This window comes from Anas acuta, chromosome 12, assembly GCF_963932015.1.
Source record: "Anas acuta chromosome 12, bAnaAcu1.1, whole genome shotgun sequence".
In the NCBI taxonomy this organism is placed as follows: Eukaryota; Metazoa; Chordata; class Aves; order Anseriformes; family Anatidae; genus Anas; species Anas acuta.
The window spans coordinates 5,405,307-5,431,220 of record NC_088990.1 but is presented as its reverse complement, the minus strand read 5'-3'; the positions used below and the strand labels follow the sequence as shown (position 1 = coordinate 5,431,220).

Genomic DNA, 25,914 nt, shown 5'->3' with positions numbered 1-25,914 from the left:
ATTGCTAGCTAAAGAAAGCTTAATTTCTATCTTCAACAAATTAGTGACTTCCCTAAAATTTTCTTAGTTGGGCAAATTGCCATTCTGCCCAGTTATAGCTGGGAAAAAATAAAAATAAAAATAAAAATAAATAATAATAAAAAAAAAAAAAAAAAAAAAACGTATGGATAGCTACAATAGTTTGCATAGTCTTGATTCTCTCTATTATCCAAAGTGGAACAGGGTGAGAATTTGATCCTACCTCCAGTTATGCTTACTGGGTATGGCTGTATTGTATCATAAAGAGCCTTGAACAGATGACCTATATCCCTACATTGGCACATCTTGGACTGGCTAGAGATCTGCTCTGTTTAAAAATACCATAGCAATTCAGTACACTGGATGGAGATATTCTCAGGTGGCTGGGTATTGGGTATGTTCCCCTTCCCCCCCTCCCCTTTTCTTTTTTTTTTCTCCCAGAATTAGCTATGAGGCAAAATATTTCGGGATTGTGAAAACTGAAGAGAAAGGAAGATGTTTGACTGTTTATGAGAAACCCACTTCCCCTGTCTCACATGCCTCTGCTTCAAGAAATGGTATCATCGCAGGCTGGGGATATCTGCTTACAACTTTTGAAGGAGATCTTTAGTCATAATCTATCAAAGCTTTAAATGAACGTGAAACCAAGGAGACAAAATGAATAACTCACCCTAATGGAATAGCAGATGGTAAGATCTCACAGCACATCATGGTAGTGTTCCAGCATCCACTATATAATGTTTCTTTTTCCGAGTGAGAATAGTGCTCATTCTTGCTGTTTAATGTCTACAAGGTCTGGTAGAGACTAAATCATGATAAGAGCCACAGACGTTTTGGAAAGCCTGAAATTGGATAAGTGTCAGTCACTATCACCTCCATCAACCTTAACTTCCTTAGTCACAATGTAAACAGCTCTACGTAGTTTTATTTCATCATTTACTGAGAAGGGAAGAAAATATATCCTAAACACTTCTGGACAGCAGCTGTGGGCAGAAAATATATAGGATGGCGAAGCTTGTGAAGTGTGCAAGAAAAACTGGGCTAGTTAAACATGTCTGAAGATTGGGAATCCCAGGGCATTCATGTGCTTCAGTTCAGAAATAGAGAGGGATGCTGCATTTCACAACAGAAAGTCTTAAAAATAAAATAAAATAAAAATAATTGCTTTGGGGACCCAAGTTAAAACGCAGGTGTTTTGAGGGGAACATAAACATTTTTTCCTAAATGAGGCGTTGAGGGCTGGGAGAAGGGCAGTAAAATTAGTGGAATTACTGCCTGATTTTAACCAGATGATTGCTGCAGTTGGACACCAGTGCGGTTTCATTAGGGATTCTAATTTACAAGCCATTCACCGCATTCCAGGGGAACACAGCAACTTCCCCCGCTCCTAAAGAATGCCAGTGCCAAGCTTTATGGCAGCAATGCCTGGCTACAGGCTCATTGGCTTTGGGGCTTTTTTGTCATTGTTGTTATTGTTGGTTGTTTTTTTAAGGCCAGCTTGACTGTAGCACTGCATCCAAGCTCCTCGGGAAGGGAGAAAGAGTCGCACTGCCTTAACCCAGGCAGGTAGTCACCGGAATCTGTGTAAATCTCCCTTGGCATGGAGAACATATGGTCCTCCTAAGAGCTATCCTGATTTATACATAACGTGCAATCAGGTATATTACATCATTTCAGTGTTAGATACTAGTATATTCAAGATATAAAATGACCCTTTTCCTGGCCTTCCATTAGATCCTAAATTGTCATTAAAGTACAGTCCTGAAAGCCTGAAGCAGGTGAGGTTTTGGCCTCATGTGACCTAGCTCAACATAAATTTGTCTGATCTTTATAGAGGCAAATGGCCTAATGAATGCTGTGGATAGAGGAGATTTCCATGTAGCCAGCCCTTGGGATCTGGTATTACTTTCAGAGGTATGAGATTTCTGCCTCAACCCACCTGGCAAAGCAGCAATAATTTCTTTTCTTTAACAAAAACACACAGCTCTCCCACATTCCTCCTGTTCACCCCACTTAGTCATCTTCTGGACCTATCCACACCATATCAATGTAGCTTTCCCAAGTACCCCTGAGTGTTATTCTACTGCCACAGTGCAAGTCACCAAAGCCAAAAGGAGGTAATGTGAATTCTTTCCTTGTTGCATGGGTTCAGACCCCTCTTTGCAGAGGGTAAACTTCTTTTTGACATATCATTATTTTCTGCTTTTCTCCTATTCCTTCTTTCTATTGCTTTTTCTCACTGAATTTCACCTTTTCTATCAAAAGCTGTAAAGGTTCCCTTTTTTGCCCAATCAAATTCCTTCACTCTGCTGCTTGCAATTTTCCTTTACATTTTCAATACATCTGAGTTTCATTTTTCCCCAGCGACTACTCTCTTGGCTAACCCACTCTCCAATTTTGGTAGGCTCACTGAGGTCCAATGGCTATGGTTAATGTTTGCCTGCTGTTAATCCTAACCCTCACACCTAAATTATGATTAAAAATAGGGAACAGAATCCTGAAGCTGGAGAGGGGTTTGAAGCTGTCACCAAGTAGTTATAATATGTGCATGTTACATATTAACAAAGCCCACAAATGCAGGAAGTGAGGTTTCTTTTCAGTTGTAATATTTATCTCCTGTTTTTTGAGGGCAGTCATTCTGGTCTACCACTGCCTCCCCTTTGCTCCTGTCAGATCTCACAAGTTCTGATGGATTGGTTTAGATATGTATTTCAATGTAAAACTCCTATTTAAAACCCAAAATATGATTTAGTAAATAATGTCCTTCCCCTGAGGCAAGAATGAAGTAGCAGAGTAGGAACCATGTTGATGGAGGAGTATCCTTACATATGAGAAAGGAAAAGAGCAACTCCCCCTGCATTAATTCATTCCTTGGGATCTTGTGTCCTACTTGAGAACCTCTGGAGAAATATTGTGCAATCCTCATCTTGAAAAAAAAAATCAAATTCACTTTCTTATATTCTGGCCTGCTTGAATCATTTAAATTATTCATCAGTTTTGTTTCACTTGTTTTTAAATTATATAGGACTTGTGTTGGTGCAGGTAATACTGAGCACCTTCCCCACTTCCAAAGACACTGATTGAGAAGATGTGGTTTTTAGATGTAGCTTGCCTACAGTTCAGTTCCAATTATTCCCTTCAAATATTACTCACTTAGTATTTGGCTCTTTTTTCATGTGCCAAAAAAATGTTTGTGAATCAGTCCTGCATCCTGTGAATCTCTTTGTTAGCTGTAAATATTTGCTAGCAGCCTATATGATCAAGTGGCAGCCTACAACTGTTTGCAAACGCTTCTCTCAAGGAATATCCAGAGATCACTATTCCAGTCACTACCTCCATGTGTGGGAGCCAGCTGGGCTGCAGGGTGATGATGCTAGTCCAGAAACAAATGAAACTTGTATAACCTGCACTGTGACTTATGCAAGAAGTAAATGATGAAGAAAAAAACACTTCATTTACAGATTCAATTTTTAACCATTTTTGCTACTCCTTGGTAATATGTAACAGTTTGCACAGTAACTCAGCTTTGCAGGTACCTGAGCTGATATGGCCACCCCAACAGAAGCCTGGTGCCTTCACCAAGAGAAGAGCGAACTTGACAGACATCTAACCTCAGCTGGGTGGGTGGCTTTAAATGGATTAATTACATCATTAGTCTTTATTTGCAAAGGTTTGACCACTTTCCATTTTTCATTTTGCTTGCTGAAAATCTTTGTGAATGAAAAATATTATTATGATAACTTACAATGGTATCTTTCCATTCTTCTACAGATCTGAGATGGCAAAGGCCCTGACACACATCTTCCTGTAGTTTATGAAGCAGTTATTTTTACATTCAGACTATCAGATGAATTGTCATGGAGCCACTCCGCTTCCTCTCAGTTCACCCTCTGAATGATAATGGACTTGGAAGACCTTTTATTTGCTTGGCTGATGTTGCTACATAGTCAGGATTCAGCACACCAACAGAACATTTTCAACTGTTTTATTCTTCATTAACTTTCACTGGAATTTAGGCTCCTATCTCACCTGACTGTTTTAATTAGTTTGGAAAACCTAAATAAACTCATTTTTTTAAGGGTAAGAGATATAGGTGAACTCTCTGTATTAACCAGCTTCTAGGAGTCTCTCTTCAGTACTAACAAAGAACAATCTGGCACAAATTATTTCCTGGTGCTATTCAGAGACCCTTCAAGACTTCACTTTTTGTTTTCATAAGATCACCTTGTATAATTGAGGGCTAAAATGCAGGGCAATTTGTTCAGATCCCTCCCCAGTCTGTTTATCATCATGGATGTATTCATCTGACGTAGAAAAAATGGTTGAACAAAAGAAGAATCTAAAATATTTTAACACAGTGAATCCAGGCAACTTCTGAAAATGAATTTGTTAAAGGCTGTTCATTTGGAACAAAATTTGAAATGAAAGAAACAATATTTCATAGAGATAAAAATATAAAATCAAAATTCATTTGAGTTACTAAAGAATACACTGGTTTTTTTTGATGCAATTCTTGAACATTAACAAAATTCAGTTTCATGTGAAATAAATACTCTCTGAGAGTTCTTTTAAGCATAAATATGATTGTAGACATTTGGACAGCATGAAAGATGCATTGAAACCATCTTCTGTGGTACTGACCAACCTTGAAAGGTTTTCAGAATAAGATGTCCTATTTTACAAAAAAAAAATATATATATATCCTATTGACAAAGAGCTTCAGATCAGGTTAGAGACTGGAGCATCATGACTGATCAAATAGATAGCACAAATCTTATTCTACTTTCTAATTTATATAATTGAAATTACTGTTCTTTATGGCTTTTTTTATTAGATATCTGAGTAATAATTAGAGATGCTGTAAGATGAGAGAGATTTAACATTATATACTTAACTTTATAAGAAAATGACTTCTGGATAATTCACTAAAAATATGGCATCCTCCCCAAGCAAATACAAAATGCCGTGAGACAGTGTGAGCCAGATAAGGTCTCAAGACCTCTACCCTACACCCCAGATAGGAAGCTACTGTTAGTAGCATGAAGACCTACTCCATCTCTGCTGCAGTGATCCTGAGGAAGCTCTAAGGTGAAGCAAAGCACAGATGTTGTACGCCAGTGCTCTGCTGCTGAAAGGGGATAAATGACTAATGGCTTTCACAAAAGGCCAAACAAAGTGTCATAAGCTCCTAAAAGCTCCTAAGATGTGTTTCAGCTTTTTTCCTATAATTATCTCACTTCTAGGCTAAACTTGACAGAAAACCCACTTGGTTTTGTAAGAAATACTCTTGTTGTTTAGGAATGCAGATGTTGCTGAGACTCAGAAGGAAGCCTACTTTCATTTGGCCAGCTGTCTCCTAACAAGATGTCCACAGACTCTTCATTGTACCCTTAACACTTAATCCAGACAGACAATGACTTAATGCTAGCTCTTGACACAAATAGACACTGCACTATATCGAATAAGGCTGAAGCCATCAAAATATTTCTCATTTGAAAGTAAATGTAGTCTGAACCCAAGTTTGGGAGTCTGCTGAGTAAACACTACCAAAGGAGAAATAAACATGTTCTGTTGGCCTGAACTACCATAACTCTCTCAGCTGCAGAAAGAAAATACAGCATAAGAGAAAAAGGAATGTTTAGATATAACTTAGAGGGCGGAAATTTTCTGTTCATGTTTAGAAGATCTCACAATATCTGACCACAGCCATGTGTGCTAGTTGATATGTACCCCTTACCCAAAAATATGCTCAGGCAGATGGAGAATGAGATTGCTGGGATTTGATTATCAAAAATAAAACCACAGACCTGGATGAGCTAATGTTGTTCCAGATGCATTATCTTATGATCTCCAGGAAGAGAGGAAAGGAACATAGAATCCTCCCTTAAAGAGAGCTTTCAGCAGGCTTAATCTCCCCACTGCATGAGAAGAAATTGCTGCCTAAAACTGGAAGGGATCTCTGCCTGACTCGCAACCGGAGAAAAAGTCAGGTCCGAAGGAAGAGCAGACAAACTGCAGAGTGAATTGAAAGTTTTCATTAGGCTGCTATCATACAAAAGGATCCCTGAGTCCTTTCTCAACTCTGTATTGTTCAGAAAATGACCCCAGGTTGATGGCCTATTATTTTTCTTTTTGTTTATTTTTCCCCCCTGACCATCTTTCCTCTTTCCCCAAATTCCTTCCAGCTTGCAAACTATATTTGCAAAGCTCAGCCAAAATCAAACCCTTCAAAAATTTTCTGGGGGAATATCTTCACATAAAACCCCAACTCTGGCATTTAAGCCATTCACAGAGAGGCTGCTTTGGAACACATTTCACTTTAGAAATATTTCTAGAATGACTGTCATATCTTTAAAGCCCTCTGCCTCTCCTTGAAAGGAGTAACTGCATCACATGCATTACACAGGGCACTGCAGTTGGGCTGGCACTGGTGCTTGTGCCTTTGACCCATGGGCCACTGAGCTCACCAAAGATATGGCTGCCCTCTATGGGGACATCCAAAGCTCCAGTCAGGTCCCATGGTGATTGCAGAGTTGGCTTTTTGCCCTGTATGGTGACCGTTAGTTGAAAACATTGGAGACGAAAGGTCACTGGAATGCCCTGACAGTATTTCTGTTCTTGAAAAGTACCTGGGTGACTTTGTGTATCCCAATGTTACTGCTCTTATATAAAACCAAGAATTTGCTTTTTAAAACAGGATACGTTTTCCTCTCTCTTTTACCTGCCATATAAACCAGTTGCTCTGCCTTCAAGAGTTATCTCATATTTAAAATAATGTGATAGGGAACAGAATTCATCCCTCAGTAAGCTGTAGGGGGAGAAAGCTGTAAAGCAAAGGATGCTTCAACCATTGTTTCTTCATTGTTAAAAGGTGAAAACCTCAGACAGTGTTGGGAAAAAAAGAAAAAGAATAAAAGAGAGAGAAAAAGACAGAGACAGTTTTAAGGGCTTTTAAAATATCTAATGCTCCAGGATGTAAATTGGCAAGAAGCCAGGCAGTGTCTTAAAGGGACAAGCACTTTATTATACTTTCTAATTCTTCCAAAGTCTGTCTGTAGGATATATGAGCTGGCTCTAATATGACTACTCTATTCTCATCCTCCAGTGGTATACTCTGGTCTCAGCTCATAAATTGAAAATGGAAGATCAGTAAATCAGTGTGGACTGTTTCAGAGGGACATTGTGAATTTCCAGTCAAATCTTCTGGTTTATCTTAAATATTTCATCTTAATGTCACCTTTAGAAAAATCTTTCATTCAAGTAAGTTACAACATCCAGTTCTAAACTGATTACACTCCCCCACTGACCTTCTGGAGAAAGGGTTCCACAGTGGTACAAATACCATGTTGGCAGCTCTCCGTAATAGCTTAGGAAGGAGACTTTTTGGCAGAACAAAATTTCCTTAAAACCTTCCCAAGACAAGCGGTGATGTACAAGTAAGGCAAGAGGAGGCCCACATCACTGTAGCGCAGCAAGAACATGGCTGTTGCTCTTGTCTAAGGCTTATTTAAAGGGTCTACCATATCTGTGAGGGATTCCCATGCCCTTTACATGAGCATGACCAACACACTGATATTCATCATAATATACTAGGCCAAACTAGTTTCTGGATTGTCACACATTTCAACAGTCTAAGCACTGGGAGACGTTTTCTGTGTGTTTTTTTTTGTTTGTTTGTTTGTTTGTTTTGTGTTTTTTGTTTTGTTTTGTTTTGTTTTGTTTTTTGTTTTGTTTTTTTTGGTTTTTTTTGAGGCAGAAGGGGATGCAGTGGTGAGCAGGATTAAAAGAGAAAGATACAGATGAATGCTGTCAATGAGTCTCTCAGGTAAAGCCCAGCTCAATCTGCGTACAATAATAATAGCAACTTCCTCCCCTGAGGAGGAGCACTTCCCCAGAAGCCCAAAGAAACACCTAAAAGGGAAAGCTTTAACTGAAAAATTGTATCATGAAATGCATTATAAATGTCATTCATTTCTGCCAATGCCAGTTGTACTGGGCAATAAACTATAGACCTTTGAAATACAATTCTTCTTTATTCTGTTGCTAAAGTAAGCAATTGAGGAGTTACCTGAGAAATTTGTACTGATAAAATTGTTCAGAGAACTTGAGTCTACCCTGTTTTCCTACCCTGGTCTTATTCGTTTGTCTTCAGAGTGGAGTTGACTTTGTTTTTCAGGACTTTAAATGAAGCTGGGAATTTCCATGGCTGCTTATTTATACAGGGCTATACTCCATAGTTAATTCACCCTGACAAGAATGATGTTGAGCTTTCTTGCCATATGATCTTCTATTTAAGATCCTGTCAGTTTTGAGGACTCTAAATAAACCTTCTTTTAAATATTTAATACTCTTCAGTGATATATGCCTTTAGGCTCTGAGCCTGGTCCAACCATCAAAACTTAGAGTTTTCCATATTTCCCATCACCACTCTTCCCATATAAATTAAATTTGCACTCTACATTCTCTAGTGGATTCCAAGTTGTTTTCTTCTCATTTTCTATTCCCCTATATCTAGAAGAAAAAAAAAATCTATTTGAGTTCCTTCTATAGGACATTGGAGGTCTTTGTATAGTGAAGTCACACCATCCTAAAAATAAATAGCCAGTATATTCTATAGCAATGTTTATGACAATGTAAAATGCTCAAGTTCTCTACATCTTGCTTCCTTTTTTTTTTTTCTTTTTTTTTTTTTTTCAAACTGCACATGGAATGACAAAACAAGTCAAAGAAAGGATGATTTTTCTCTCTACTTCTTTGACCTAGCAAATTCCTCCCTTTTGTTCTGGTAACTACAGAGCTAAGAGAAACAACAGACTCCCTGACACGGAACGGAGATCTTCATCGAGTAAACAGAAGCCACCTTGCAATGCTGACCCACTGAAGTGTCATGGTAAATGTGGGCTTTAACCAACACAGCCCGTAGCCTGTTGCTTGGGTACCTCACCTAGGTCACTAAAAGAATCAGATGTTAGATCTTTTCTTTTGAATGCAATTGATAGAGGCTTGGACCTCTGACACCTTTAAGTATGCAAATCTACATAACCTCAAGCCAACTCGGATCCTCATTCAGGCTTCTCAACAGTCTGAAGGAAAAAGGGCTGAAGGAGCTAATGGATCAGAGTTTTCCTCTAATCCTGCCTTTCCCACCCAGCAGCCTCAGCCACCAGCAGTGTTCTCAAGGTATTTAAGGACTGGGTCCTTCCATTCCTTTACTCCCAGGGGCTCAAAGTCCAGTTGAACTTGTCCCTTCTTATCTGCACTTCTGGACGTGTCACAAACACACATACACGTATACAGAGGAATCACAGGATATGCTCCAAATAGGAACCTGGGAAGATGGGATATGTGTCACACGCTGTAGCCAAAATTACTACCGAAGGTAAAAATAAATAAATAAATAAATAAAAATTGAATGCCACTAGAAATGGCCTTCATCAAATGAAAACATAACTAAAACAAAGTGTGTGTCAGGTTCAGTTCAAAAGAGGTTGCAAGAAGATAACTTGTAACAGCTAGAACAGAAAATCACGTGGTTTTTTTTGGTTTTTTTTTTTGACAAGAATTGTCCCTAGTTCTAAATAAAAGCATTTAGACTTTACAGAACTAGGCAAAATTGCCTTTGAGTGTCAGCAATGAACACTGTATATTCTTCTAAGACTTCACAGTACAACTGTCAGCTGTCTGTTTTCTTTCTGCTATGTGTAGAGTTTATACAGACACTCCCAGAGGAGCCTTTAATTGCATGTCATGACAAGTCTCCCAACCTCTTTGCAGCTCTTCCACTTAACACATAGTGTAAACTCACCCAATCTCCCTTCACTTTCTCCTTCCTGGATTTTTCTCTTGAAGCTCTGTGGAGGCCTGTGTTGAAGCTGCATTATGATGGAGTGGACCCAGTGGAGAACTCTATAAAAAGCATCCGACCCATTTATCAGGACAGATGTCTTTAACAAGTATACATAAACCTCACGTGTTGAAGAGTCTTAACCTGTGACTCAGGCACAAAACTAAAACTTGAAATAAATAAGAAAGAGTTTTTTTTTCCATCGCTTAGTTCTACGGTTTTTCCCTAGTCTGTGCAAGAGTGTCGCTAGATTTTACTAACGACAGCACTGAGTGGTCCCAGCAGAGAGATACCACCATTAGAGAGAGAGCTATGCAAACACAGAGACTGTCCCTGCCCCAGAGTTCTTATAATATAAATAGTAAAGACAGTGGGAGGGAAAATAGAAGCACAGAGAGGTGAAACGTGTTGCTCAATATGACACGACAGCTCAGTAGTCACTACAGAGTATTGCCTCTCAGGGTAAGTGTTTTTCTAAGAAGTTTGGCTTTGCATTTAAAAAAAATGTCAAAGCAATTCTCATGGCAAAGATATTGTAAAGTCTGGCTACACTTGTAAAGGAATTGTGTAGAACACCATGTCCCAGTGTGCTGTCTTATTCTGTTTTTGGGATTCTCAGAACAAATTTCCTCAATATTCAAGTAGAGAGACACATTTCTCTTTTACTGTTGCTGCCTCAAATCAGTATCCAAAAATTAAGGTGCTCCAGTAAAACGTTTATATTTAATGCACTTAATGTTTGCATCCAAATCCTCCCCCACCCATTACAGCCATAGTTTAACAGCATATTTAAGCACATGTTTAACTTTAACCACACAAGTAGTACTATACACATCAATGAAACTACCTGCACTTAAAATTAAGCACTTGTTTAAGGGCAAGATGTAGAGAGACACATAGTGGGATTTTAAAAACCCCTTGAGCATTCAGTGGAAGTTAGGTGCTTAATGCGCTTAAGAGACATTTGAAAATCCCACTGAGATGGTGTGTCTGCAGCTGAATGCCTCTGGAAATCTGGCAGTGAGGCTCAGAATGATACAGTGATTGATTGCAGTGAGAATTATACCTCTAACGAAGCCCTGATTACACACAGAATTTGCAATAGATATGGCTAAAATTGGTGGAAGGATTGGCTCCTTTTCCTAAGGCACCTCTTGGAGCTCAATCCCAAATAGCACTCGGGTGATGTGCAATTCTGTGAGCTACACAAGCACTGCTCTCGGAGAGCTCACAGGATCTGACAGCCAGCTCAGGGCATGTTCATGTTTACTGATTTCCAGACTTTGGGGTGTATGTCAGTCCGCACTGCAGGCAAAGACCCTGCTCCTCTCTCCCCCATCCTGTCTCACCAAATCTTCCAACAGAGGCATCTCCACCTTCCCCTTGCTGATTGATCCTGGGCTGATCCTTCAAAGAGCCGAGAGACCTAGGGTGAAACACTGCTTGTGCCCAGGGCAGTCGGCAGCCTGACAAAACCAGTACGCACCCAGCAACACATCCAAGTGCCTGAGGACACTCAGAAGCTGAACAAACACCTCTAATGAAGCGATATAATTTTTCTAAGCTAATGAGGAGAAGAAGGTGACCCGAACCCACAGGTATGAACCCTAAAGGACAACAAGCCGAGGAGATAAGCCCCCGCTTTCCACACAAGCTAACAGAGGTCACGCTGGCCAGAGTTTGAATCTTTCTGGCAAGCAGCTTGCTGCAGCTCTACACCTGGCTGGGTTTAATTTGTTATTTATGTCAGCTTTGCATATTTGTAAAGTTCAAGGGTTTATTGCCCTGGCCTGACCTTGCCAAGTCAGAGCTCACATGTGGTTCTCTAGTAGCAATTTCTTTCTAATAAACTTTACTTGAAAGAACATGTGTGATAGATTTTGTTGATGATTAAAAAGAATGGGGCTATGTTCATTGTTAGCCAAGCTGGTTTTGAAGTTTTGTTGGAAGTCACCTCTGTTCTCATTTAAAAAAAAAAAAATGTCCCCTTCCCCCCTCACCCCTTTATTTCACTGCACACCCTAATTGTGTTTCATGTTGAAGCATGTATCATTGTTTGTGTCTATACAGTAAAGACACTCCCCACCATGCGCTTATTAAGATCATTAAATTAAATAACATTATTCAAAGTTGTTCTTTAATCAGAGCATGTGCAAGCACCCAAAACCTGGGCACGCACAAAAGCATGAAAATGCAAGTCTCTGATGTACAGACATGTAAAAAGCAACCAGTGCCTGATGCACTCTTCACCAGCCCCAAAGCCTGTTGCTCCTAATTTGCTCTCATTTTCCATACTAACAAGGAAACAAATATTTTCTGTCCCTACAGGCTGTGTAGCAGGCCATGGTCCTAGCTCCACTGGAAGCAATGGCAAATTCACTTTGTCTTCAAAGGGCTCAGAAATCCACTCTCTTATGCTTGAAAAATAAAAGCCAGTGGTCCCCTGAGAAGTGGAACTTCTAAAACCTACTTTTTTGAGTTTTCTGTGGGGTAGATTCTCATGTGGCTAAAAACACAGTTGTGTCTGTGTTGTTTTACCTCACTACTTTCAGAATGAACAACTCCAGCCCACTAGATGCCATGCAAACTCAAGAGCTAGAAGCATTGTGGGGATTATTCAAACCATGTACTTTGTGCTTGTGCCCATGAGCCTATTTTTACTCTAGCACTGTTTATCCTTCTGCCAAATGTGGTCGATACTGTCCATCAAGTTTAAAAGTTATTAGAAATAGATAGATAGACAGACAATCAGATTATAAAATCCAGATGAAAGCATCATAACACTGCTAGCACATCCTAAAATACTTTCTTCCCCTACAACTCCATTTTACCACAGCTTGTTACATTTTCAGCTTGGACCCAAATTCTGAAGAGGTAGCGTTAAGGAAGTTTTCAACTGATGTAAAGCAAGTTAGCATGTGCTTTTGTGATTACTTGAAGAGCATGTATGTGCAAGTACTTTCCGGAATCAACAGCTTTGATTGTAAATCATTTGAGGCAGGATTGCCATTTATTAAATGCATGTACAATGACCTGCATGAGATCCCTAACACTACTGTGAAATGACTAAATAAGTAAATAATACTGACATTCATGCTCTGACAGCAGCCGTCAGACTTTCCATTAAATAAAGAGCTTAAGAGGCAATTGTGCCTAATAGTCAAAGCAGGGACTAGGAAACTGAATTTCTGGTTGTCACTCGCCGAGTGGGGTCAGGATGCTCTGTAGGTTACTTCTGCCTGAAATATCAGTTCCTAGCTCCTTCTGTGAGTGGGACGCTGGCCTAAGAAATTGTCAGCCTGACACAAGTCTTTCCTTCACTAAGTGGCAGAAGACTCTTGTTTGAATTACGCTTATTGTGGGTTGGCCTAGAAAAGCTGCAGGGCAATCAGCAATGATCAGCAGTGTGCCAACTGATTATAAGAGCTCAGCCTTCAGTCCTATCTGAGATTTGCTTTCCCCAGTGCTGCTTAAACAAATCTTAAATCTCTTTGCTTATCTTCCTGCTGTATGAGGTGACTTTTCAAAAGAGCCAGGCAATTTTAGCAAACCATAACAGAAGTGTACGTACGTGTGTGTATATATATATACACACTCCAAATACTTCTTCTTTTCTTTCCTTTATCTTCTCTGTTTCTTTGGCACCACTGCTGTCGCCGTCTCTGTCTCCATATGCAGTCTTCTCATCATATTCAATGCATTTTCCTTTCCTATCTCTTTCTCCCTTTCAATTCTTTCTCTCCCTCTGCTAATTTCAGATCATTTTACCTTCAAGTGTCCCTTCCTGACCCTAATAACACCACATATTTTTGTTCAGATAGAACCCGTTTCTCCTCTTGCAAAGCTCTGTCTTAGCATTCACACTTCAAATGCAACAGATAGTTTGTCAAGAGCATGTTTTTGCAAGGAACAACCAAATTAAGGGGATCCAATGCAAAGAAAAAAGTTCCATGTTCATTGGGTAGGTAAAAATGTACGACCAAAAGTAAAGCAAAAATAGGGTATCTAAAGCAAGCTGGAAAAGTTTCAGCAAAGTCCTAGCCCTTATTCTGATTACAGCTTAATTGGACACCCTGGAGTTTGAAGGGGCTCAGTGGAAAATAAAACAAATGTGCCTATTGTTCTTAGAATAAGTATTATAATAATAATCATTCTTTAAGCATCAGTAGTGCCTTTCATCTAAGGGCCATAAAGCACTGTGCAAACATTAATGAACTAAGCCTCTCAATGCCCCTATAAACAAGGTAGATATTTTAGACACATTTTTTAAAGGAAGAGGGAGGCCCAGGAAAGATAATAGCAATTTGTTTTGTACATTTGCAGTTGGTTACTTAAGTCGATGTATGTTTAGACCCAATAGTAAATACCACTTTATTTTCAGAAGTGATAAGTGTCCTTGGTTCTAATGGCTTTGGAAATATGTAACATCTCTAAAACTCAGGTCCTACCTTAGCTGCTTTAAAAGTATGTGCTTAGAAGCCTCTGTCTCAAGTTCTCTACCAGAATCAAACAACAAGGATGTGCAAGGATGGAGGGATTTAGGACTTCTAGTTCCTACTCCTTTCACCTACCCAGTAGTCTGATTTTTGTAGGATAGCTATTGTCCCATAACGACCTAAGCACAGTCTTCACTTTTGGCATGAACAATTTTATTGATTATGATATTGAACACAACAAATACAATTAATCTAGTGTGCATAGGTTTTTAGAGGATTGGACCTCACATATTGCCCTTTCAAGACTTTAGAAATTCTTGGATGGCTTCACATACCACCCAAGAGTTTTAAATAAGAAATGGAACTAAAAGCCCAAGAAACCTTGTTTTATCAACATTTGCTAAATATTTGGTGATTGGTTAAGAAATCTGTAAGCAGCATTTCCCAAGCATTGGCTTAATAAGAAGCTTTCATCCTTGCTTTCAGCCAATCCAAGTCCTAAACAGAACACTACCCAATTTATTTTTTAACAAGGTTCTCTGCTATTGAAACCAGTATGAAGTGCAATTTATGGGCTTAACATTCAACTGTTAAATTGTCCTCCCAACATCTTTCCAGGCCACTCTCTTAGCTCTTCAGAAGAATATTTTATTGGAAATGGTAAATGTATAAAAATCTACTGTTAAAACACTTAACAAATCTCCCCTGTCAGGCCAGTAAACTGTAGTCCATCCACTCTGATCTGTGATTGCTGTTTCTCTGCTCCCCCTTCCCCACCTCCCTTTTCTTTGTTTAAAATATGCTGACCACACAGTGACCTCTCGTAACCCATTGGTCGAAAATTACAACCAGCCACACAAACAAGCAGCTCGAGGTCAGAAAGAGCAGGGTCTGCTAAAAGTTAGTAATCATACATTAATTCCCTGACATAATTAATCAAAATGAACCACCGTTATCTAGCACGGAACCTTTAACCTATTACAAAGGGGTCAATTTGCAAACCACTTGAGCATGGGAGTTTGGTACAAATAGCATACTCCCTTCATCTGGGATGCCCTAAGTAGGCAAAAATGCCTTTGAAGTCCCAAATCTACCAGATTTAGATATAATTTCATCAATCAAGTTAAAAGGCTGCCTTCCCTCCAAAAAGGATTTCATGTAGATCTGTCATCTAGCTCTGTTCAGTGGGTGACTGAAAATCCATTTGTTAGGCTCTTTTTGTCAGGATGGAGTAGGCTGCAGTTGGCTCTACATGTCAAAATAGCTGAAAGTTTATCAAATTGAAGGCTAAGAGGCATGATTTGTGTTAGAACCTGTGCTGGCCTGGTAAAGGAAGCAGTAAATCTCAGCTTTGTTATGCCAATCAGCTTCAATTCTGGAACTTAATTGTGTTTTCATTTGATACGACTATAATTATATCTATATAGTGTACGCAGCTACTCCTAGGGAATCAGAGACAGGACTTCACACATCTGTACAGCTCCCAGGACCATGCACAGTGCAGTAAGGCACTTACTGTCTTTCATGAACTCACCCAATAAATGTCCCTGTGAAATAATATTATCTCCATCCTGGAAGTAGGGAACTGCTGCCCAAAGAAACATAGCCCTGATCTTTCAAGGGATTTTAGTGCCCAGTTCCTTTTCAAATCTTAAATTTCTACCAAAATCAGCATGAGCAAGGCATCCTGACAGGAATCAGGAGCCTAAATACTTTTTAGATTTGGTTTTAAACAGCATGTCCAAGGTCACACAAGAGGAACTTGCAGCAGAGAGGGGAGCAGAATCCAGGTCTCTGAAGTCCACTGAATCAACCTTCCTCCATCAGATTTAAGATCCCTACAGTCCATGGAGCCTCCCTTGAGTGTTATCTAATCCTCTTTCATATATACCAATACTAACACTCCTCCGTATGTATATTTAATGTATTTATTTATTGCATGCAAGAATGGATGAGCTGTAGAGTTTTAGAAGAATATTATCTTATCCAGTGATATCATATATCACACAGGTGAATCTCAAGGGCTTTATGATGTTACCAAGACCCCAAAATAGAATTAATTTTAAGCCATTCACTGAATCTCATTTTCTGTGTCATATAATATATGACCACAACAAAGGTGTCAAAATATTTTAAATGACTTTACATTACTATTAGTGCAACAACTGCATTTGGAAAGTATCACACCTACTTAAAAAGTTTCTGGGAAATGTAAAACAAAGTTATTGTTAAGGTCAGTGTTTTAGCAGAGGTCACTTGAACTACAATTCCCAATATGCACATGGAGTTGACATGTCTGGCTTTTAAAACAAAATCACAATTCATCATCTGAATGTCAGATCTGTGGCTTATGAGTTCCTGGTGTCTGAATGATTATGACACTTATAAAGTATATTTTATTATTACAGCCCACTCATTGCCACTCTCCATATGTGAAGTGATGGATATTTTAAATGTAATTCTACTTATTTATATTTATATCTTACTAGTGACAGGTAAAAAGCATCAACAAATCACTGCAATTTTTAACTAGTCAGAGACAAGATTTATTTTTAGTATAGTTAGTATGCACACTGTGGTTATTAGGAAGAATGATTCCCACCCAGAGAATCATTGTTTAGTCATGTTTAATTAAAATAAACAAACAAACCAAAAAAATAAAAACCAACCTCAAAACAATCAGAAATGTCACACAAAGGTAAAAAAGATGATGGCAGAAATGCATATCACAAGAAGTCTTTGTGTAGAAGCAAAGACCCAGACTCTGCTCACCTCTAATGCAGTGGTCTGCAAGCCAAGAGCCAGGAGCTGCCCATTGGCTGCAGCGTACCCCTGTGCTGGAAGTGGACACTGGAAAAGCTAAAGCTGTCTCTAGGAAGAAGATGTGAGATTGCCTGCAATGCTATTTCTTCAAATCGTTGCTTTTTCATATTACCTAATTAAGTACATAATTAATTTATTAAGAGACTTCTGAACATTAATTGTTAAAAAAAAAGTTAAGACTGCAAGGGACATATTTAAAGGATAGAGTCCTGGAAGGGGATGCTGTAGTTCTGGCTCAGGTTCCTCTCCTTAGCCACTTCATTTTCTGTACAACTGTGAGTAAACAGCCTTTGCTGTTTAAAAGTTCAGTAAAGACCAACAAAAAAAAAAAAAAAAAAAAAAAAGTGTTCTCATATGGAGGTGAACAGGGCCACATAAGTTCCTGGACAGACCAGTGGTTTGGCAGTGCATCACAGCTATGCACTGCTGCTGTGATATTGCAATTAAGACCAGTTAGCTTTATACAGCCTCTGTCAGATACTAAGATGTTTTTGTCGTTACTGAAAAGACCTTCAAGGGGTGCAATGCTTCTTCTCCAGCCCAATAATCCTTTCAGCCTGTAAGGAGAGCTGGCATCAGTTCCCAGGACACCTGGACATCCTGCCAGACAAAATTGGCCTCTGTCTCTCTCTGCTTTACTCCACATACTGTACACACTGCATGACCTAGTACAAACTGCTGAAACCCTCACTTAGCATATGTGTAAATTGGCTATAACTATAATTAATGACAACTAGGGTCTCTGATAAAACCATTTAGCCAGGCACTCTGTGGGCTTTTGGGTCAAAAACAATAACTGCAAGGTAGCATTATGAAGAGTTTTATCCTCAAGTTATAATAATATCTAATAGCAGGATCTTCAAGTTAGAAATAAAATCACATTGCAGAAATGTGTAACATAGAAAATGCAACTGGACACATCACATATTCAAATAGATTTAAGGGTGCACTACCTGTCGATGTTTTCTAGACCTGAGCCTTTACACGGTGATAAACTTGTTCTTACGTAGGTTACTTCTGCTCCTGTTAACAAATGTGAAATGAGTATGAAAGCACCAATTGCAACATCTTACTTCCGATGCTAAGTTGCTCCAAGGCATGAGTTACCGTGAGCTTATTCAGTAATACCACACGAAGGACAAAGAGGTTGCTGGTAGCTTGTTCTGCAAAACTGTCTGAGCTGCAGAGGCTTATGAGTCACACTCCAGAGAGTCTGAAGGAAAAACACATTACATTTTCCAGGCCACCAAAACTCCTGCTCAAAGTGGGAAACTCGCACATGTTGAGCCTGTTCCCTCCCCCACACACACTGTCTCAGCTCCCACGGGATAGGGAGTTTATTAGTTAATTCTTGAGCTTAAATCTTCATCTGAGGAAGTGATGAGCATCTAAGTCTCTCCTCCCTTCTTGCACAGAGATGAAAGTTTCTTAGTTGGCCTGTTCACTCCAACCTCCCCCTTCCTGGAAGAGATGAATCCCTGCTGAAGAAATCTGAAACCTCTGGCCACCCAGCATATCCTTCAGAAATAAAAGCATCTTCTCTGAGAAAATGCATGCATGGAATGAAGCACAATGCAAGGCAAGCTCTGCTTGCACAGAGCTGTAGGAAATGAAAGGTAAAAGCCAAAAAAGCCAAATGGAGTGGTGTTAAGATAACAACAGGACATTGTTTTGATCCCAGGAGATCCTGTGGTTTTTCTTTTTAATAGTGTCACATAGAGTAACTTATAAGGGAGGCAGGGAAGGTGACACAATTTTATAACTCTGCAGGGGCTTCACACCATGGGACAAGATTCCTATTGTACGGAGCAGTATTGGAAAGAAAAGGGGGAAAAGGGAAAAAAAAAAAAAAAAAAAAGCTTGCAAAGCAGATCTAAAATTACACCTATTCTCAAGGAAGATACAAATCTAGGCCAGAAGGATTGCTCATTACAATGAACTTTCCTAGCAAATGCTTCACAGGTATTTATCAACCTAGCTGAGGGCAGGTGAGAAGGATCAGAAAAAAATGCTTTATCCCCACAAAACCTTTAGTCCAGCTTCTACAATTGATGAGGTTTTGTTTTCCAACTCCCTGAACCAAAATCTGTGCAGGAAGCCCCCCCAGTTACTAGAAGGATTTGGATGGAAACATGGTGGAAAGACAGGAAATTTCAAAAATAATTTACTCACGTGCCATTCCCATCCAACAAAAAACCCTTTTAGCTACTGGAGCCAAACAGAAAAAAATCCACTGGGGTGTGCAGGGTGTGGCTGTGCATTAGGGAAAGGACTGGATCAGTCCTACAAGGTGTAGTCCCAGTGCACTTCTTCCCTTCTGGAGTCAAATATCTGTCTCACGTTGCTTACTGCAGTCAGCCTCAACAGCGCCAGAGCCCAGCACCAACAAACTGTTGGCAAATTTCAAGCTAAAAAGGTGGAAGAAACTCAAGCTGCTGCCATCCTCTTGTGAGAGAAAATCATAAACAGTCAAGTCCAAAATAACACAAACCAGGCAGGTTCAGGGGGGAGAAACAAAATGCAACAAAACTGTGTGGGCATCTGTGATTTTTAAACGATAACGTGAACCCATGACAGTAATTACAGTGGGATGACCTCCAGTGTCCCACTGTTATTGTTGTGAGGTAAGGTCTCCAAAGAACTCTGTCTGAGCTAATTTCGGTTATTTGCTACAGAACTTCTTTTCTTTCCTTCCCACTCTGCATCACACAATGCTCTTTTTGGTGTTTCCGTTCACACAGCGGGCACTGATCCCTGCTAGGAGAGGTGTCAAAACTTCTAATAAAACGACTGCTCACGCAGAAAGTCTCACAGCTGAAATTTTGGAGTCGTACAAACTCCCACACAAAGCAGGGCTGTCAGATCAGATTGCAAGGTGTCAGTTTACCCAATTGAAACCTGAGGTTCTATTAAAAAAATGCACAACAACCCCCCCCTGCACACACACACACAAATGGAAAACGTCAATCAAAAGTAATTAATAGTTTTCCTTCCTCTTTCGCACTCCAAAGAATGCCAGGAGACAATATTCTGTGAACTCAAATGACTGATGAATAACATTCATGCGAAAATCAGACTTGTGGTGAAACGCTCACAGGAGTTGTCAGTGCTACCTGAAGCCTGCACTCCAGAGGCACGGCAATCCCAAATTCCTTGGCAGGGACTGTGCTGAAATGCGCTGCACAATGTAAAGTTTCGGAGGTGACAGAAGGCGTCAGTACAGATGGGGAGGACAGATGTGGGGTTAAGCCAGATGTGAGGGAAAGAGCTCGGGGCCAGATTCAAGCCTTCAGCACCCACCATTTACGTCAAGCAACTGTGAATGATCTCATTTCCCAAGTCATCCAGGGCAAAATGGCTTTGTGTGGAGGAGCCGATATTTACAGGGGCTTATGAAAAATAAAGAATCCTAGTGAGCTTCACTGAAACATGCAGGGATTTAAGCTGAACTCCTCCAAACTGAAGGCCAGAGTTCTTTTATCCAGCAATATCTGCATAAAAGGGCAGTACTACAGTTTGCTGGCCCTTCAATTTGGTGCATCAGACAGTGCACCCAGTGCTAGAATAATACTTAATTTTTAATAATTAGCTGTGCATTTACCCACAGAAGGACACAGACAGGCTAACAGGTCTGTAGCCCCATACTCTTCATTCCCCATTAGTCCACTAAATACAACGTCATGTTTGGAAAAACAAAACAAAACAAAACCAACAAACAAACAAAAAAACTCTCCCTTTTCCTTCATGTTCTTTTTCCTATGGAGAAATGCTCTCTTTTTGGAGCAGCTTCCCTCCACCTGACCAGGGATTTGGAGGAGCTGGCAGAGCTAGCTCTCTTCATCTGCACACCACTCTCACAAAGGAGTTCTCCCTAGCTCCCTTCCGCCAAACCCGTTTTGTCTTAGCAAAGAGCCCCTCTTGAAACTGTCGTGCAACTTTTTCTTGCTACTTCTCCATATGTAAAGGCATGATTCTGCAATTAGGCAGCAAAGGGGTTGGGGGGGGGTTCTCAACATGCGTGCTGAAGTTCTTGCATGATTATGGGATGGTGGTCTCTACACCATCCCCTTTCACCTCCTAACACATGCATTATTTTTAAGGAGAGACATCTTATGTATGTTCTGGTGTTTTGATGGTGTTTCTTTTTTTCAAAACTTTTTTTTTTTCCCCCATTTTCAAACATATTGTCTACAATCCTTTTCATGTATCCTTAATCTAGTCTGAATGGCAAAGAGCAGTATATGACACAGGTAGGTCTTTCCAGCCTGCCTGCAGGCAGCTTAGTGGAAAGAAGACCACTGCTCTTGCTATCTGTAAAGGGACAGGCCTGGAAGTTGTTGCTGCTGTTGTAACCCCATAAAGCTCTCTTCTTTTGTTCTCTTCTTGAGACTGGTTCCTAGTACCCTTCAGACATTTTATTGATCTTTCTCCCCCTCTAGCTCATACATGCTAATTGTACCTCTGTAGCAAAACAATCTTATTATCATGTTAATTAGTGGGAGGGTTGTTGAGGGTTTCCAGTTCATTACCTGCTAATTTCAAGATAAATGAATCCACAGGTTACTAAGTAAATAAGGTCACCTATCAAGTACTTGTAAACGTGTTTGTAAACAAGGAGGGGAGATGGGGAGGGAGAGAATGGGAAGCATGTTTGGCTTGGATGGTGGGAAGTAGCTTTGGACACGGATTTGGCATCCCATGCTGGGGTGACTCCATTTCCCTTGAACTCATTTGTAATGGAAAGCGAATGTTTGCTGTCCACCTGGTTCCCCAGTGGGACATTTCCTCCCTGCAACTACTTTGTGCACTCAAAAGGCTCTTTGTGAGCAGATTACTCATTCGGAGGTTTGGTTGATTGTTGCTGCCTTTTGTGGTGAGAGCCAGGAGTGAGGACACGCACTAGGCAATACAGCACCAAAGGGGGAACAAAAAAGCATGGTAGTGTGAGTCACAGTAACCTCCCCCTCCACAGCCTCACATGGCTCAGGGTTATTCATATTGCCTTTATATGCGGGGCAACAGGACAAAGAAGTTCAATGGGCGAGGGGAAATAAACAGTCAGATCCTCTGCTGGGGTAAAATGACATATTGCTTTGAAATCCGTGCCTCTACACCACCCCCCAAACCTCCAGGGGAGATCTCTCTGAGTGGGGCAAACGAATAAAAGGACCATGTAGAAAAGTATATCTGTACTCTGAGGATTGCCGAGGTAAGTTATCAGCAGTCAAAATGGAAAGCGATGCTGAGTGAGCTCCCCTGGGGTTTGTCCTAGGACTGGCCCTGTTCAACGAGATTGTTAAAGCCAGTGAAATAAAGAATATAAGCATTAAATGTTCAGAGCACACTGAGCCAGGGAGGGTCGGCAGCTCACTGAAAGGAAGGAGAGCAATTCAAAAGAGATCTTGATAAATGGGAAAAAATGGTCTGGAAATAAATAAGGTACCACTCCCAAAGGGTAAGTTTGGAGTCCAATCTGGGCAGGAGCAAGGTACATGAAGACAGGAAAAGCCGGGCAAGCTAGTGATTCTTCAACAAGGACATGAAGAGACGAGCAGATCTCAGGTCAAAGAGGAGGGAACACTGTCACGATGTTGTGGAAAAGGCAAACATCATATTAGCATGTGTGAGCAGGGGTATTGCCTGCAGGACTCCTGAATGACCTCCAGCCCATGCAGAGCTGGCTGGGGCTGGGTTTGGAGGGCGAGCAGGAAGATCAGAGCTCCAGGGAATCTGCCCTGTGAAAGAACAAAATTGTTTCAACTGAGGGTCTTCAGAAATGCAAAAGATGAAAGAAGAAAATAATCTACCCTCCTCAGCCATACTGGCTATACTAGAAAGTAGAGTTTAGTTCAGGCCAAGGATTCAGGTCAGGGGAAAAGCTCAGGTACCTATATCTAAAAGGTTAGTGCCAGGGGTATCCAAGACAGGCTGACAGATATGATAAGGGACCTATGCAAGATTTGCATCTTTGTGATGGGGCTGTAGGCCTGGCAAGATGCAATAAGACATTTAAAATGACAGTAGAGACCTGTGGTTAGTCATTCAAATGATTCCCTAGCTGAAACTTCTTAAAGTTATGGGCAGTGAAATACTGAAGTAGTTTGCATGAGGATGCTATAAAATATTTGGAAGAAGCTGGGTCAGTCTGCCTGCCTTGGAGCACTGGGGTCCAGCAGATTCCCACCCAGAACCAGGTCAAGCCCTTCTCATTTTATGTATAGGGGAGAGTTCACTGACTAACCCTTCTTCTGGCAGTGGTGCCGGTGGATTCAGCTTACAAAACCCATGTTTGACTCTGTTTCAGAGGTTTGGAATGGTTCAAAGTTGAACACAAAATCTCCAAGGGTGGTCCAGTGAATTAGACCTGAGGAGGAGACAGGAGAACTAGGCAAATTGCAGTGAGTAATTCATCTGCCCCATCCCACCTTTTTCTCTGAGGGAGATGTCTGAAAACACTCTTCCAGTTTGCCAGATTTGTTTCAAATTCTATTTAAAAGATGCACTTGTGGTGAATTTCCTTTTTTTCCCCTAGTTGCTTTTAAAATTTGGTATTTGTGCCAAAAGCACTGTCGTATGAGTCACCTGATATTCTTCCACCAGCTGGATGAGCATACAGCAACTTGGATCATCAGCTTGCAAGGGTGAATGATCATGAGAAACACATTTAAAATGCATTTTACAAGCACGCAAGATGGAAATAGCCATTTCAATGTTTGGTAAAAAGAAGTGCAAAAGCACCACAAAAACTGGCCAGGCAAATTGATTCCTTTTTTTTTTTTATATATATATATATATATATATATATATATATATATATATATATATATTTAAACTCCATTTTAAACATCCCGTGAAACACGGGAAGCCCTTCTCTGAACTCTAAATTGCTTGTGCTCTTATTTGAATACTGGAAGCTCAGGCAGTTTAAATTTCAAGAACAGCAAATATGAGGAATATTCAGCATGATCTTATTGTTATTGCAACTGAACAATTTAATTATATGCATGAAATATAATCAAAGCACACGTATTTATTTCATTTTCACCTGCTTGAGATATAGGGTTAAAATGGACTTTAGAAACAACGTTTTCTGTGCTCATTTTCTGAGTGGGTTTGGGAATTTTGGGGTTGTTTTTCTGTGGTTAGCTGTATAATTAAGCTGAAGTTTATTAAGCCAGACTAAAATGTTTGTATCATCTGATTTTGGCTTTGCTTTCAGAACACCTCTAAAGTTTCTAACTGTGTAAAGTGTAGATACAGCAGCCCAACTGGCATCTGAAACACTGAATTCTCTCTTCTTCTTTTTTTTAATTAAGATAATAAATTGGTCTTAAATTATCCCTGAAATCAGACCAGTGTTGATTACAATGGGTCTCATGCTGTGACAGCTCAAGATGATGTTATTTTTATTCCTTTTCAACGAGATCTTAATCTCTCCCTGCGTGTAAACAAATTGTCACAGTAACCTTGTTCTTTAATCTCCCAGCTGAAGACCTTTAAAGCATTGGGAGATAACAGATCTAACTGAGATTTCATCAGCTTTCAGGCTTTTACAGATATGCCGCATGCCTCTCCCACTGCTGCAGTCTTTAAATGTTGAAGGAGAGAAGTGCACATTACACTCAAAAGCTTGCCTTAAATGTTTGAAAATAGTATCCGCCTAGCAACATGTGATTCAGGGCTCAAATTTGCAGACAAAATTTGGGTGCGGGCTCAACAAGCCAAATCGCTACCTGTTGTAGCCATCGCAGAACTGGCCCCCATCTCTCCTGTGTCACTGGCCTGCCCCACTCAGCCTGGCTGAAAAGGTCAATGGCGTTTTAATGCTCAGGAGCAGAGCACTGCAAGGCAGGAATAAACATCGGCTTTCTTTTCTTATTCTTTTGGCAAAGGGAAACAATTTCAGTGGGCAGTTAGGAAAAAGAAGAATGAAAAGACCAGAGGTAATCCACTTTTTTTTTTTTCTTCCCCCTGCTTTGCAAATATGAACTAATTTATCTTCTAAAGCAACAGATACATAATTATACCTAGTCAGCTATTACAAATGGGGAAAAAGAGGCAACAGGCAGCAAAGTTATTTGCCTAAGGCCCTGCAGTCTCTGGCTCATGAGCAGTGAATGATTGCCCACCCTGGGGAATCCAAATCTTCAGCCTTGCTGCTCTCCACTGAATACTTTGGAGCAAACTCCCCGGATTAGCTAACATCAATAGCTGGTTCTCAGCTAAGTTCCCAAACCCTTTTTCCACTGGCGCATGGCAAGGATAATGCTGCTGCCTCCAACTGTGAATACTTCTTTAAAAAATAATGTCAACAATCTGTATGTCAGGCTACTTCAGTGCATTCAGATGAGCATTTTTCATGTTTGAGGGCATGTAAGCATCATTATTCATAGTGGTAGACTGGGAATACTCAATAGCATCCATAAACCTGGTGTGCATTTCCTTACAGGTGAACATTATTTGTGAGTAGACATATGGGTACATTTTCCAAACACTACACAGGAGCCACTGTACACACAAAAAAATCTGTTCCTGTTAAAATGGCTTTTGCCCAGGCATCTATTGATGCTTGGAAAATACACTCCATTTATTTACTGGCATGCCAGTTATTTGTCTATATAACAATGTTTTCTGTCAAGTCAAAAAATTTATTGTTCCTACAGTTTAAACTCTTTCATTGAAAATTCAGCCAAAACTATTCTAAGTCTGACAAAAAGGCCTCTCTGCAAACAACATAGATATCTGCATCAGGTTTTCAATAATATTGTCCCAGATTTACTGCTGACTTTCATT

General features: G+C 40.1%; 1 long non-coding RNA gene across 1 annotated transcript; it reads right to left on the bottom strand.

Annotated features, from left to right (window-relative positions):
• Window positions 1-398: 398 nt before the first annotated feature.
• LOC137863347 (uncharacterized) lies at window positions 399-18,508 on the bottom strand. The gene is made up of 3 exons (XR_011100880.1): window positions 18,229-18,508; window positions 18,075-18,144; window positions 399-860 (listed from the first exon to the last, which is right to left on the bottom strand). It is a non-coding gene; the product is annotated as an uncharacterized lncRNA (long non-coding RNA).
• Between the last annotated feature and the right edge of the window lie 7,406 nt (window positions 18,509-25,914).